Genomic DNA, 14,394 nt, shown 5'->3' with positions numbered 1-14,394 from the left:
TGGCGGACCAGCTTTGAGAACCACTGCTTTAAAGCCCTGGTCTTCCTGAGAAGCCCTGCCTCCTGGTTAAGGGTTGATGGGTGCTAAAGGACTTAGGGATCAAAGCCTCATTAAGAAGCTCTCAGCCTTGCCTAGCAGGCCACTACACTCAGCACACAATTCCCCAAACAAATAGACCACCTTGTGGGTTATTTGGAACATGTTGCTTTCACATTGCTTTTAGCAAATATTGGCACTTATGAATTTGTCAGAGTTTTGTGTCCACAATGTCAAAATGAATTAGTTGTACATCTTCTTTCCTGCACTCATATTAATAATGCTGAATTGTCACTTATGAAACAGGCTGACCCCTGATGACCATTGAGGACCCAGATGCGTAAGACATCATTGTTTACTTTGACGAAGTTTCAGAAAACTCTTACTTATAGGAGGGTACTATTAATGATAGCAAACCAATCCAGATGAAATAAATCAAACATTCTATCAAAACTGAAACTAATCCCTTAACCGGAGTGTCACTCAATGCTGTTAACTTCTTCTTTCTTGTGATATGCTGCACTTCTTTTTTTGTCCAGGCCTTGAAGCACTAAACACCAGAATTTTTCTGGAAAATTATTATTGCTGTAGTTTGATGCATAGAGAACCAGGAAGCAGCCAAAATCTTGAGGGGGAGGGGGAAAGTTTCTGTTTGGGAAGTTCTTAGCTTGATTTCTTGAAGGAAAAAAAGTGTGAACATGTTTCAAATAAGTATTAGAACATTTTAAATACTTCTCAGGACCATACGTCTGTGCCAAGCCATTTGACATTTAGCCTCTGTAGAGGTCACACAAATATGCTTCAAAGCAGAAATGATGTAATATTCAGTGTAAAAATAGTGACTTTTATTTTCCTTCATTCCTTCCAGCCACAAAATCTCCCCATCTCACTTTTCATCCCTGTTCACATAGCTTTTCAGATCAACTTGCCAGCTGATTGCTGTCTCTTAATACTATTTTCAAAAGACTGCTTCAGTATTGGACCAAACAGAAGTGTTGGATGATGAATGGCAGCAGCAGAATTAGTATTCTCTACGTCAGATCCAAACTGGGCAAGCAGTGCTGGGATTATGTGCTAACTCTTGTGAGCATGGAGTGGCTTATTCAGGAATTCTTTGGCGAACAGCTCACTGCAGAGTGCAATAGGCCAACACTAAGAGTGAGATTGTGCCTTACTGCTACATGGCCATGCCGTAGAAAGTAAAGGGGAAGTAAACTGCCCCTGCGCCTTGTTGCACGGCTGCACAGGAACAATGCCAATTGTTACTGGGTTATTGGGGTGATGTGAGAAATTAGGAATGCTGTCCTGGATACTTCCCCTTTCCCAGGGTTGAAGGGAATTGGAGGGAATGCAGCTATCTTGCCTCTGCTAAAAACAGAAGGAGAACTACCCCTCCTCTCACTAGGTTGGGGCAGCAGCACTCCCCACAATGCCCACACCTCTTTAACTGGTACGGTGAAAGCTCCCCCTCCTGTTTCAGGCTCCTTTATATGCTTTGTCCACAAACAAGTGGGTGGCAGATGGGTGGACAGTGAACAGATCCATGGCTCCATCTCTCACATGCTGGGCAGCAAAGCTGTCTGAGCATGAAGTCAGGGGAGTATGCTTGGCTCTGGAGTAAAGTATTCTCCCTTTGGAGCAGGGGAAGAATTGTGCCTCTCCGGGGCTTGTTATGTGGGGCACTTTCAGGAGTGACTCACCTAGGTACTGCCTGTGACCCAAGAAACCCTCAATGCCAACTGGCAAGGGGGTTACAAGAATATCCTGATTCTGGTGTGTACATTGTGGTTCACCAGCGAATGCAATGTGAGGTCTTAAATGAAAGCCAAGGTTACACTGGTCCACTGCTAATGTTGTGAAATATATGTACACATACTATGCAAGGAGTTATGTATGTACACTGGAAATATGTCCGTAGCTTCTGTATCACAGCAGAGGTAGAGGAACAGATTTCCCATAAGACAAGGAATGTTTAATCACCTGTCTCTCCTATTGAAATGTAAATTAAGTATTGTCTCATTCACAATGGGTCTTCCAGCACACATTGAAGCTGAAGCGGATGAAGAATTGTAAGAATTGGAGAAAGGAACTAACAGGCATACACACAGTGGGGAAAGAGAACTTCATCTTAAGATATACTTCAGAGGTTTGCTGGACTAAGTTTGAGGAACAAAAAACCTTCCCCTCCCCCCATGATCCTGCACCTAGCAAACAGGTGCAGGATCATGGTGGGGAGGGGCTTCTTTGTTCCTCAAACATAGTTCAGCAACTTGTTCATAATCAGCCTTGGTTGAAGACCCTGCAAAAGGCTTTGGGTGAGATAAGGTAACTTTAGATTGGAAGTTAGCCTGCTAAATTAAGTTTAGTCTCCAGAAAGCATGTTATGATTTTGTTTTATATGTATCAATTTGTTTCCATTATCCTTATTCACCATCTCTTGAATCTTGAATATTTGGTAACAAACTTATCCTTGTTTTCAATATAAATATATCTAAATGCTGTGATACTAAGCTAGGCGCTGATCCTGAGTTGAATCATACAAGCTGGTGTGTACACTGTTCTGTTGGGGACAGCGGGCTTGGTATTTCTGTGAGTATTCAGTGAATAAGGGGCTGGATGCTGCAGGGGGACACTTCAAAAGGGCTCTGGGTGGGGTGAACCTACTGTTAACCTCAAGGCAAAGTAAGGGCTGGCAGAACCAAGAGGAGATTGCTTGGGTTGCTATCGGGCTGCTAGGGTCAGGGAGTTAAGCTTCTTGATACCCAGGTAAGCACAAGTAAGTCTCCCTTGGAGGCAGGGGGTAACAAGGTGACTCATAATCCTGGGTATCCCAAGAACTATTACACTGCCCCTACACAGGGTTCAGCTTAAAGGTGTTTAATGAAATGATTTCACTCAGAACCTGCGTCAAAGCCCTTTGAAGCAAATGGGAATTTTTACAATAACTTGCTAGATATGTTCTAGGAATTATTTTGGGGATGTTCTGTGGCCAGTATTATACAAGAGGTCAGATTAGATTATCACAATGGTCCCTTCTGGCCTTGGAATCTATGAATCTATTACTTCAATGGGCTTCAGATCCGGCTCTTAAAGCTTATTACATTCCTTTATATTTTAGCATCATTTAGGGAGACAAACAGAACATTGCTTGTTCTGAGCAATACATTTCTCATATAGAGGGGAGAGATAGGTTGGGGTTAATTGTTCCCATGTCTTGCCTGACACACCAGAGCATTTGGATACAAGTTCTTCCCCTGCAACCCCTTTTTCCTTTTTTTTTTTTTAATTACCACTGTTCTTTATTTAAAAGGGTCAAGGAGGGCATGTCAATGATGATTACTATACAGTGGTCATCTGTGACAGTCTGCAGCCTACCATTATTTGCAATTTAAGTCCATCACCAATAATTTATGACTGCATCTGCAGTTACTATCAGCTAAGCAATATTTAATTGCTTGGCACGTAATCTCCAAACTATCATCAAATGCATATTTGCATGCTCCATTACATGCTTCCAATGATGCCTTCAGCTTTCTTCTTTTTTATTTGCTTTACTGGTTGCTACCACAGTTTACTGTTAGATGTCCAATGGTCACAAGTTATAAATCCATAAAAGAGTGTTAAAAAGGTGATAACCAAAAGAAATTCTTGGCCAACACATAGGTAATTCAGCAGGAGAAGCCACTGAATTCACATTTTCTCTTAAAGGGACAACCTGCTATTTTGTTTTCATAGTCATTTGCTGCCAGGCTGTACTATGATATCTTTTTCCTGTTTGGAATTTTAATGGTACTGGCAGACCTAAATTTACAAATGTAAGTCACTATAGCTTTCTTTACATATCAGCTTGCAGTTAAAATAGGTTCTAAAGATGTCAAAGATTAAAAGGTTGTACCAATGGTAATATTTCTTAACCTATGAATAGTAACAGCCCCTGGCTTGGTCTCATGCTTTAAATTTAAATATATTTTAGTCTTCAAGTTTTAAATGAGGAAAATATTCTATAGGAAGGGCCAGATTCTGCCACTCATGCTCAGTTTAAGTCAGGGCCGGCTCCAGGCACCAGCCCAGCAAGCAGATTCTTGGGGTGGCCAACGGGAAGGGGCGGCACGTCGGGCTGTTCGGCGGCAATTTGGCAGCGGGTCCCTCTCTGAGGGAAGCACCTGCCACCGAATTCCTGCCGAAGAAGAAAGCGGTGCGATGGAGCTGCCGCCGGAGTGCCGCCAATCATGATTGTGATGGCGGCTTTTTCTTTTTTTTCCTGCCGCTTGGGGCGGCAAAAACCCTGGAGCCGGTCCTGGTTTAAATGGTACCATACTTTACTGTGCACATAGTCCCATTGACTACTTGTGCCATAAAGTACTACTTAACCAGAGTAACGAGGGCAGGACGTAGCCCTATGTGAGCACAAGATTACAAACATTTACCTGTCAGCGTATAGCGATCCTACAGTTCTTCAACATAGTTCCATCGATGATGTCACTAGGGTTACTCATCCGATTAGAGACTGCAGGATTGGACCCTGACTAACCAGAAATTGTATACACAGTGAGACATAACCTGCTGCATCTTTATTTGAAAGGAATCAAAAGCAATTCCTGTCTACTAATTTGTGACCATTCATTTAGAAATATCACCGTGTTACCACTGAATCAAAAGGAAGTTTTTATATTACAAGATTAAAAAAAAACTACATTGCTATTTCAAGTTCCTTCCTCCTTTCTCTAATTGTGTCCTGTCTTTTATTTTTTTATTATTTTATGCCAAGTAATTGCCTCTCTATAGCTTAAAAATCTTCAGGTTCTGTCTAGAAATATGTTTAATTTTAACTTTTCAGAAAGCACACTTGTTTCTGAAAAGTTAATCAGGAAAATCAGGGAGCTACTTTTAATGATTGGTATTTTAATGGGTGAATATTTTTAGCTAAATCTGAAATGCAAAAAGGCTCCGTGGTTTGGTGGGACTGAAAGTGAGTACAAAACTGTAATATATCTAACAGGCACAGATAACACATGATCTTAATTCAAATTAGAAATGTATTTCTAGAACAGACCAGCAAGTTGCAATACATGTTGTGCATAAATCATGAATGAAAAGACTAAAATCTTTAAAATGACACTAAATAGACAGTCTAACCAGCTTCTGTATACAGTCATATTCATTTTAACTGCCCTGCCAAGAATTGTAAATGCTTCATTCTACATTACCTTATTTATTTTCTGGGAAATAGCTGTCAATTTTAGGAAAGATAGGAAACTACTCTGCTATAATTGGTGGGGTACTTTTATGTCTCATTTAATCAAAATCTATGCACTCTATGTGTAATGTCTGCTAAGAATGGAATTTTCCAGAGAACTCAGTGTTATGAATTGCCATGACTCATAACATGTTCCAATAAAGAATCACTCTCTATGTGAAGTGTTTTGTAGTGGTTCAGAATGCCTCCTTGAGTGGTCTTTGACCCCAGTATCTGTTATGTGAACTCCATTTTACACAGTTTATTTTCCTGGCTGAAATGCTAGATGAAACCATAATATTTACTATTACACATTTGTTCAATGTCAATGTAATATATTGCTAGGCAACACTCAGCAATGAAAAAAGGAGTGCCACCTTTCATTCAGCACATTAGCTAAAAGAACAAACATTAAATGTGCCTGTTTTCTTAGTCCCCTACTGCAAGGCAGAATCGTACTGGTAGAAAGTATTATTAGTTGTGATATTTATTTCTTCTGTTAAAATTGTTCAGCTGAATGTAATGTTTGGGAAACGTGTTTGATTGATAGCCCTTAAGGCTAAAGTCCTCTATCCACCTGTAGAACAGGCACAGGGAGAAGCTGTGAAGACTACCTACTTTCTCTATCTGACAATGTTACTGAAATTTGAAAGCACAGATACAGGAGGAAACTTGATGACAAAACTCAGATTTAATCATATGCTTCTCAGTGAGCAAGGCAGCGTACCAGATATGTACATGCAGATGCTTTTTCTGACTATGCACTTCCTCTGACATCTTTGTCAGGGGACTGGCGGCTGGAGCTCCCCCATGACATGTTACCATAGCCATCACTTTTACTGTTAGTTTCTGTGCATTTGCAGGTGGCAGGGAAAACGAACTTCCCAGGGAATGTCTTAGGGCCTGGTGCTTATAGCCAATCAATTCAAGAAACTGCCTCTGATGCCAATTATTATAGTTGTGGGGATAGAGTAGCTGAAGAATCAGGCTCCTGGTAATTAGCAGATGCCTAGTCCTACCGAGTATAACAGTATTTCTTCTTTAAAATAAACTTCAGGAATATGATTTAAAAAAAAGGAAAAACATCGGGGCTAATTCTGTCCTCAACTATGGTGGTGTAAACCCAAAATAAATAGATGGCCTTCAGTGTAGTTGTTACATAGTTTAATGTAGTAGCACCAGTTTAAATATGAAATAAATTTGGCTCATTAACCCCTTCCTTTTTTCATCTTGCATCTTCATTTCTTGAATCTTTTCAAGCCAGGCAGCTGTACCATTTCACTAGATCAACAACTTGGCTCTGCGAGCCGGTGGCCAGCACCCTCAGTTTTGCTGTGCATTCTCTAACTCTCAGTTATGCTGCAAATGCACTATGCCGTAATATTTTGTTTGTAGCAGTCCCTGCTAGGTGCATGTTTCTCCTTTTGCCATCAGTTAGGCAGGGAGCCAGCCTGGATAAAGATTTTGGTGTCCAGTGCTATTTGTGGCTGCTCTAAGCACTGCTCCTCAGTTGTTTCCAGCTTCCCTCCAGGAAAGGAGAAGAGGTCTGCTGGCTAAGGTTTGTTTTCACAGCTGCTGCATGCTCCAAATGGCCACTGGAATTTCCAGGAAGCAGAAAAAAGAAGAAAGGAAGCTCTGTCTCTCATGCTCTAAGCATATGCAGCTAGCCATTGTGGGTATGGTTTGCCCTGCGTGCCTGGGCTCACCACTTTCACCTGGTTGCACCCGGACTTGCCATAGCTGGCTACCTGTGGGAAAGCCAACAGGTGATTGGTCCCAACCTTTCTGTGCAAAAGGATTCGGAGCCTCCCTAGGATCAAGAATAGTGCCATACATGTGGAAATAGCTCCTGAGGCACAATCCCTTTCTCCTGGGGTGGTGCAGAGTGGCTCCATTCCCTTCTCAGGGCTTTGGCTGCACAACATAATCTATCCTCATATACCTGAAACTATTGGTTAGAGGATGCATAGCCGAATTGGAGGCAGGCAGCATCACAACAATGCCCATTAGAAGGTTACCATTTCATTAGTTAGGGAACTCCAGAATACCAGTTGCCAACTCTGTAATGTCCATCAAATGTTTCAGTCATTCAGAATCAAGGATTTACAGGATCTCATGTGTTCTGCTACTCCACCTTACCATTGATTCGGTTTCATATTACAAAGATAAATGAATCCTTCAAATACAGTAACTGGCAATGTTTGTTCTGGTGTAGATTACAGACAGTACATCCAGCTGGTGTTTTGTGATTTAAAATTGAGGTCAGTGAAAACAGATGCAAAACGTTAGGAAAATCCTATTCAACTTCTCATCCAAACTCTTTTAGTGTCTTTGGCAATCTTATTAAGACCTTCTTATTGATACAGTATCATCTTTATTCATTGTTACCCTCCTTATATCCGTGTTAAAGTAACATTAAAAAGAAAGCATATTCTCCCGTCCCACTGCTTCCCAGTAATTTTCCTTTGAAGAGACAATGTAATGTGGAGTGGGAAAATAATGAGGACAGGACCATAAAACCAAAATTATGGACGTGCACTTTATAGATTCATAGATTATAAAGCCAGAAGGGACCACTGTGATCATCTAGTCTGACCTCCTGCATACCCCTGGCCTCAGGTCTTCCCTGAATTAATTCCTGTTTGAACTAGAACAATTTATTTCCTAACCCTCTCCTCCAAAAGTAAAGAAGGGGATGAGGATAAACAGGAAAGCCCTGAATCAAGCCAAATAAAACTAGGGGTGTAGATAACCAAAACTTCAGCAAGTAAATAAAGAAACAAAGCAAATAGCAGATCCAGAATTTAAATCATCTGGAAGTGTCACAGGAGTGCATTAAAACTCCACCTTCTTTCATCTAAAATGAATTAATCTGCCGCTTCATCCCTATTTATGATAGACCTCAAGTATGATAAAACAGCATACTCTGTGAAAGGTCTATGAGAAGAACACTGCTCTACATTCTCCAGTTTACCTACCTTCTGAGTAGCGACTGAAATTGTCTCAAATAGCAAACAGTTTGATTTGGGAATTAATTCATGAAGCTGAACCCCAAGTAGACTTCACTATAGTTTGGAGATGGGATGTATCATTAACTGTTTGTGAATATTCCGAAAGCCATCCTGGTATTTATGCAAATATTCAAGAATCCAGAAATTTTAGCAAAAATGATTATTTGGCTAAAAAGTCATACTGGGAGCTTATTTGCTATTTGGTAGCATTTTGTTTAAAACTGTCATTCAATCAAGGTACATAACAGGAATAATGAATAGCTGGAGTGAACAGGTCACAAATTCAATTCTCATCTGCTTCTAATAGTATGCCAGCTACCATGTTGTGTGATCTTTGTACAACCCACCGTCTGAAAATTATCCATCCAGTTTATTCAGCAAAGAAAGTTATGGACACAGAAGACATTCACAGCCATTTATACTACCTTGCAAATGACTCATGAACCAAATAAAAATAAGGCAAAATTTGTCATATTTTTAGTTCAGCACATAACAGCTTTCATAGTGGCTGTACCATTTTCAATTTCTAAAATAATAAAGGACTAGAAAAGTAAACTAGTAAGGGACAACAAAAATGATAATTCAAGACTCCAAATATAGAAATGTCTCTAGTGCTTTGTACAAAAGCTGCAGCCAAGTGGAGGGGCCATCCAGATCAGCATATTTTGTCATGTTTCTTGCTGACCTTTTTCCTTGAAGCCACCACAAGCCCCAAAGTAGAAAGGTTTTGTGTTCTTTGCACATTTCTCAAAAAGGGGGGACAAGCAAAAACAGTCTGCAAAAGAAACTGTAAAGTTCAGAGTGAGCTATAAAACAAAGACATCTAACCAAGCAACTGAAACGTCAACTTCAATGGCTAGAGTGAAACAAAGAAATCTTCCTTTCTTTCTCAAGTGAGGACAATTATGTCAGTTTGTGAGAACAAGAAAATGTGCAATCATATTTGATCAGTTCTTATGCCTGCTTCTGTATTTTTGTCTGCCTTTCAGTTTGGAAGCATTCATGTGTTCATAGAATATCAGGGTTGGAAGGGACCTCAGGAGGTCATCTAGTCCAACCCCCCTGCTCAAAGCAGGACCAATCCCCAACTAAATCAGCCCAGTCAGGGCTTTGTCAAGCCTGACCATAAAAACATCTAAGGAAGGAGATTCCACCACCTCCCTAGGTAACCCATTCCAGTGCTTCACCGCCCTCCTAGTGAAAACGTTTTTCCTAATATCCAACCTAAACCTCCCCCACTGCAACTTGAAACCATTACTCCTTGTTCTGTCATCTGCTACCACTGAGAACAGTCTAGATCCATCCTCTTTGGAACCCCCTTTTCAGGTAGTTGAAAGCAGCTATCAAATCCCCCACCATTCTTCTCCTCTGCAGACTAAACAATCCCAGTTCCCTCAGTCTCTCCTCATAAGTCATGTGCTCCAGCCCCCTAATCATTTTTCTTGCCCTCTGCTGGATTCTTTCCAATTTTTCCACATCCTTCTTGTAGTGTGGGGCCCAAAACTGGATACAGTACTCCAGATGAGGCCCCACCAAAGTCAAATAGAGAGGAATGATCACGTCCCTCGATCTGCTGGCAATGCCCCTACTTATACAGACCAAAATGCCGCTAGCCTTCTTGGCAACAAGGGCATACTGTTGACTCATATCCAGCTTCTCATCCACTGTAACCCCCTAGGTCCTTTTCTGCAGAACTTCTGCCTAGCCATTCGGTCCCTAGTCTGTAGCAGTGCATGGGATTCTTCTGTCCTAAGTGCAGGACTCTGCACTTGTTCTTGTTGAACCTCATCAGATTTCTTTTGGCCCAATCCTCTAATTTGTCTAGGTCCCTCTGTATCCTATCCCTACCCTCCAGCATATCTACCACTGCTCCCAGTTTAGTGTCATCTGCAAACTTGCTGAGGGTGCAGTCCACGCCATCCTCCAGATCATTAGTGAAGATATTGAACAAAACCGGTCCCAGGACCGACCTTTGGGGCACTCCGCTTGATACCGGCTGCCAACTAGACATGGAGCCATTGATCGCTACCCATTAAGCCTGATGATCTACCCAGCTTTCTACCCACCTTATAGTCCAGTGTTCTTGGTTTAGAATGGCTGTGAAGGCAAATGTAGGTGTGACAGAGCAAGAGAATGCTTGGGAGATATTCAGATGTAATAACTGCTTTGTTGAAACAGGGCTGTTCAAATACTTAGTGCTAGATTGTAAGCCCTTCATTCCTGAGAGTGAGCTGTCCATGAGAAGTCCTATTGCAGTCAGTGGAACTCCTTGTGCACATACCAGTGTAGTAAGCAGCTCGGAATCAGACCTTAAAGTCTGGATTCAGGAAAGCATCCTATAAAATATTTGCTTATCTTTAAACATGTTTAAGACCCATTGAATTCCTGAACTGGAGCTGCACTGAATATTTCTCTAGAAAATTAGGTTTAAACTGGAATCCAACAGGCTCATCTTTGTATTCAACTGTTCTTTGATTTTCCTGAGCCAATAATATTTCATTTAAATTGTTATTGCACAAACAAGTTTTAGTTTGGCTTCAGTGATTTCATTGTCTGGAATCCTCAAGGTGCTAAGGAATCAATGATTCCCTTCAGATGAGATAATGCTAAGAGTTTAAATCATGTCTGCTGAGTGGATCTAAACAAGAGAAAGAGGAGCTAAAAAATAACTATATACTTATTTTGTATGTTTGACACCAACTTGATTTTTTCCATATACCAGAGACAGTCAAAACTTCTGATTCTACTGTAATTTACAAAGTAAATCTAGTGACTCTTCCCTATGCTCATTGTATGACATTAAAATAAAATTATACTCAAAGGTTTAAGACCCTATTTGACTTGTTTCAAAGGACCTCTAACAGATTCCTATGAGTACTTTTGTGGATCTATATTCTTAAACATGCAGCAAAGATCAAACCTGAACAAAGTGCATCAAAGGAAGCACACAAGAAGGGCCCTACCAAGCCCCATGTCAACAGGAGACAGATATGGCCTCTTGGATATTTCTACAGCTGCCTGCTAGAGAAACAATGAGGTAACCAACAGTTGTCCCACATTGCACCACCAGGGGTGATCAGTTCCACATTTATGGCTTTTGGAGTCCTACTGCTGACAAGCATATCCCATCCGTGACCACAGTGGTTATCTCTATTCCCAGGAAAAGGGGAGAGGTAAAATGGCAGCAACACGAGTAACATCAGAAAAGCCAGTACAGCTGTTAGCACTGCATCCCTTTAGGGCTTGTTTGTCCTTAGGAATGTGCAATCATGCCAGGGCATATGGGAGAGCAAGACCTTCCTCTCCCTCCCCCCATCCCAACACTTATACTCTTGAGTCATCTCTCTGGATCTTGGGCCTGATTGTACATCAGTAAATGGGTGCTGTGAGCCAGCTACTCCCCCCAAGCACATGGGACAGGAGTCAGCAGGGAAGGTTGGGGAGTGAATAGTGCAGAAGGATCATACAATGCTTCTTATTACAAGTAGAGGCCAGGCACTGGAACCCATAGGCATATGGAGTAGCACCTTACTGTCTGAGTAGTTCCATTGATGTCAGTGAGACTCTCTGGAATAAAGATACAGTTCAATATGAGCAAAGTTAGTAATGTTTACATAAGGTTTGGGGGGGGAGTAGTATTAATTTAGATATGGGTGTTAAATAAATGTAATGGGGGGAAGACATTATTACATCAATTAATTTAAGGGAAAACACTAATAGTAAGATTTTAATATATTTCTAGAGCAGATCAAACAATGAAGAAATGTTTTCATACAAATTTTATTTAATTTTTCCCCTGGTTCCATCAAAATTAAACTGTGATAAAAATTTTCATTAAAAAATGAAATTATTTAAATTTCAAACAGCTGTTTATATTTCTGATTTCTGCCTAATTTCATCATATTTCATTGCTTTCAATTACTCCAAGCTGAATCCTTCTCCAGAACTGGCTATGTTTCAAGGAGCTGTTGGTTCTAGTACTTAGGAAATTTCTTATTTGGTTCTATTGGAGTTAAATCTTTTGATCAACCTATTATTTATCTTAACCTCTTGCATTCACTGACTGATACAGTTATTAGAGGACATTGCCCTTTTTATTTCTGTGTGAGCTTATGCATTTTATTTTGCATATATTTTTAGAAATGCATCTCTTTGTTCTGGAGGATACAGTTGTTGTGATGTCTTGGAAAACAGCAATTTTGAAAATCGCTCCATTTTTTAAGAGTTGTGCAAAACAGAGAAGATTGAGTCTGTATGTTATGACCAAAAGATTTGAGCACAGACAAACAAGGCATCAAAACTTTATAATAAAAACATGATTCACAATAAAAATGAACAAGACATTAAGGGGGATGCAGAGCATCAAAACATCACATTTGGTGGAGGAGGACGAAGATGACAGAAACAAGACAACAGACAATAAAACATGATAAGACAAGCAGGAAGAGGAGAATGTGAAGAAGACTATGCAAGCGATTAAGATAAATAAGAGGGTATATTTCAAGTATATGAAGAACAAGAGGTCAAAGAATGAGAGACTAGGGCTTCTAGAGACAGTGAAGATAATTTAGTAATTAAAGAAGACACTGAGGAGAGAATGAAATTAATCATTGACCTTGTGTTTTACAAAGGAAGATGAAGGGATGATACCAGATTTAAACACATTATTTTCAAGGGGAGGAAGATGAAATACCAGAGATAATCAAGAAATGTGAATGTTTTAAAAAAGATTGTTCTCCGTGTGTGTTTATTGGACTACTGAAAGAATGGAAGGGAGATAAGATCATGGCTGTCATTTAAAATAGTCAGACAGGTCCTCAGCTGCATTAAGGTATCTTTTGCAACCCTTAGTCACCAGTTCCTCCCCTCCACACACATCCACCCCCCAGATGTCAACTCATGAATGGCACTGAGTTGTTGTGCTCCTTAGCTGTGACCAGAGATTGGGCCCAGTATATTCAAAATGTATTGGAAAATGCATTTGGGCATGCATAATTTTGTACACACAAGTTCTTGTGTTCTTTTCAGGAACTAACTTCTGTGTGCACCATAAATACATTCTCAAATCTGTGCATCAGGTGACAGAATGTTTCACTAGCAAAGCCAATTTTGGCAAATGCCAAAGGAGTTCTGGCTATGTAAATTCTATCATCTGGGCAGGCAGGGCTTAGTGCTCTAATGCAGCATAGACGGAGCAGGCATAATTGTAAGCCATCTGTTCAAAATATGGTCCTAGATGTAGAACAGTTACCATAAATAAGTTTCAGTTTTGCCTTAATAAGAATTTACTGAGAAATTCTTCATTGTTTATTGGATTCTCTGTGCATAATATAGGAAACACCCTGAATTTCTGCAAACGGCAAGGTGATGTTGTTTAGTTATCAAAGCATTACCTAAGGTAACTGGCCCATTTTTAAGAGTGACTAGCACTCATATTTAACGAGGAATCTCAGAACCAGAAAACTGAGACATATATGATCAGATATTTGAAAAAAAGAAACCTGAGATCCTTAACACCTATATCTGCATGTACAATTACTGTAATTACACATGCAAATCAAGCAGTTGCACTTACAAATGCATATGTAGATGTCTAAATGTCCAGACACATGCAAAAGCCAGAATTGTATATAGTTACGGAAACAGTGTGTGTAAATGCAGGCATGTGGTGAGCATACATTTGTGTGCAGTGCTTCTGACTTCTTTTTTTTAAAAAAAAATATGGCCCATAAGCTTTAATTCAACTGTGGGAGAGTTACTATGGAATTCATGACTAAAATGTACCTGAATTTGATTCAGTAGTAATCTATCACCTGATCCTGCACCCATTAAGTCAAAGGCCTCCTATTGACATTAGTGGTGCAGGATTAGGTCCCTAAATCTTAACCATCTCATCTCATATGTTGAGGGTGATCTATTTGTGTGGATAACTGGCTAAGATGAGGTGACCAGTGAAAAAGTCCTGATATCACCTTTCATCTTCTCTACTCTGTAAACCAATGTCCTGTGGACAAAGAGACATCCATAAACTGAGGAAATTTATGAAAAGGCAAGGCAATCAATAAAATGTAGGAAGGCAATAAAATTCAAAATGACTTAGAATAGGAGAGG

Source organism: Trachemys scripta, chromosome 2, assembly GCF_013100865.1.
Source record: "Trachemys scripta elegans isolate TJP31775 chromosome 2, CAS_Tse_1.0, whole genome shotgun sequence".
NCBI classification, from domain to species: domain Eukaryota; kingdom Metazoa; phylum Chordata; order Testudines; family Emydidae; genus Trachemys; species Trachemys scripta.
The sequence above is the reverse complement of the archived record's forward strand: the minus strand, read 5'-3'. Positions refer to the sequence as shown.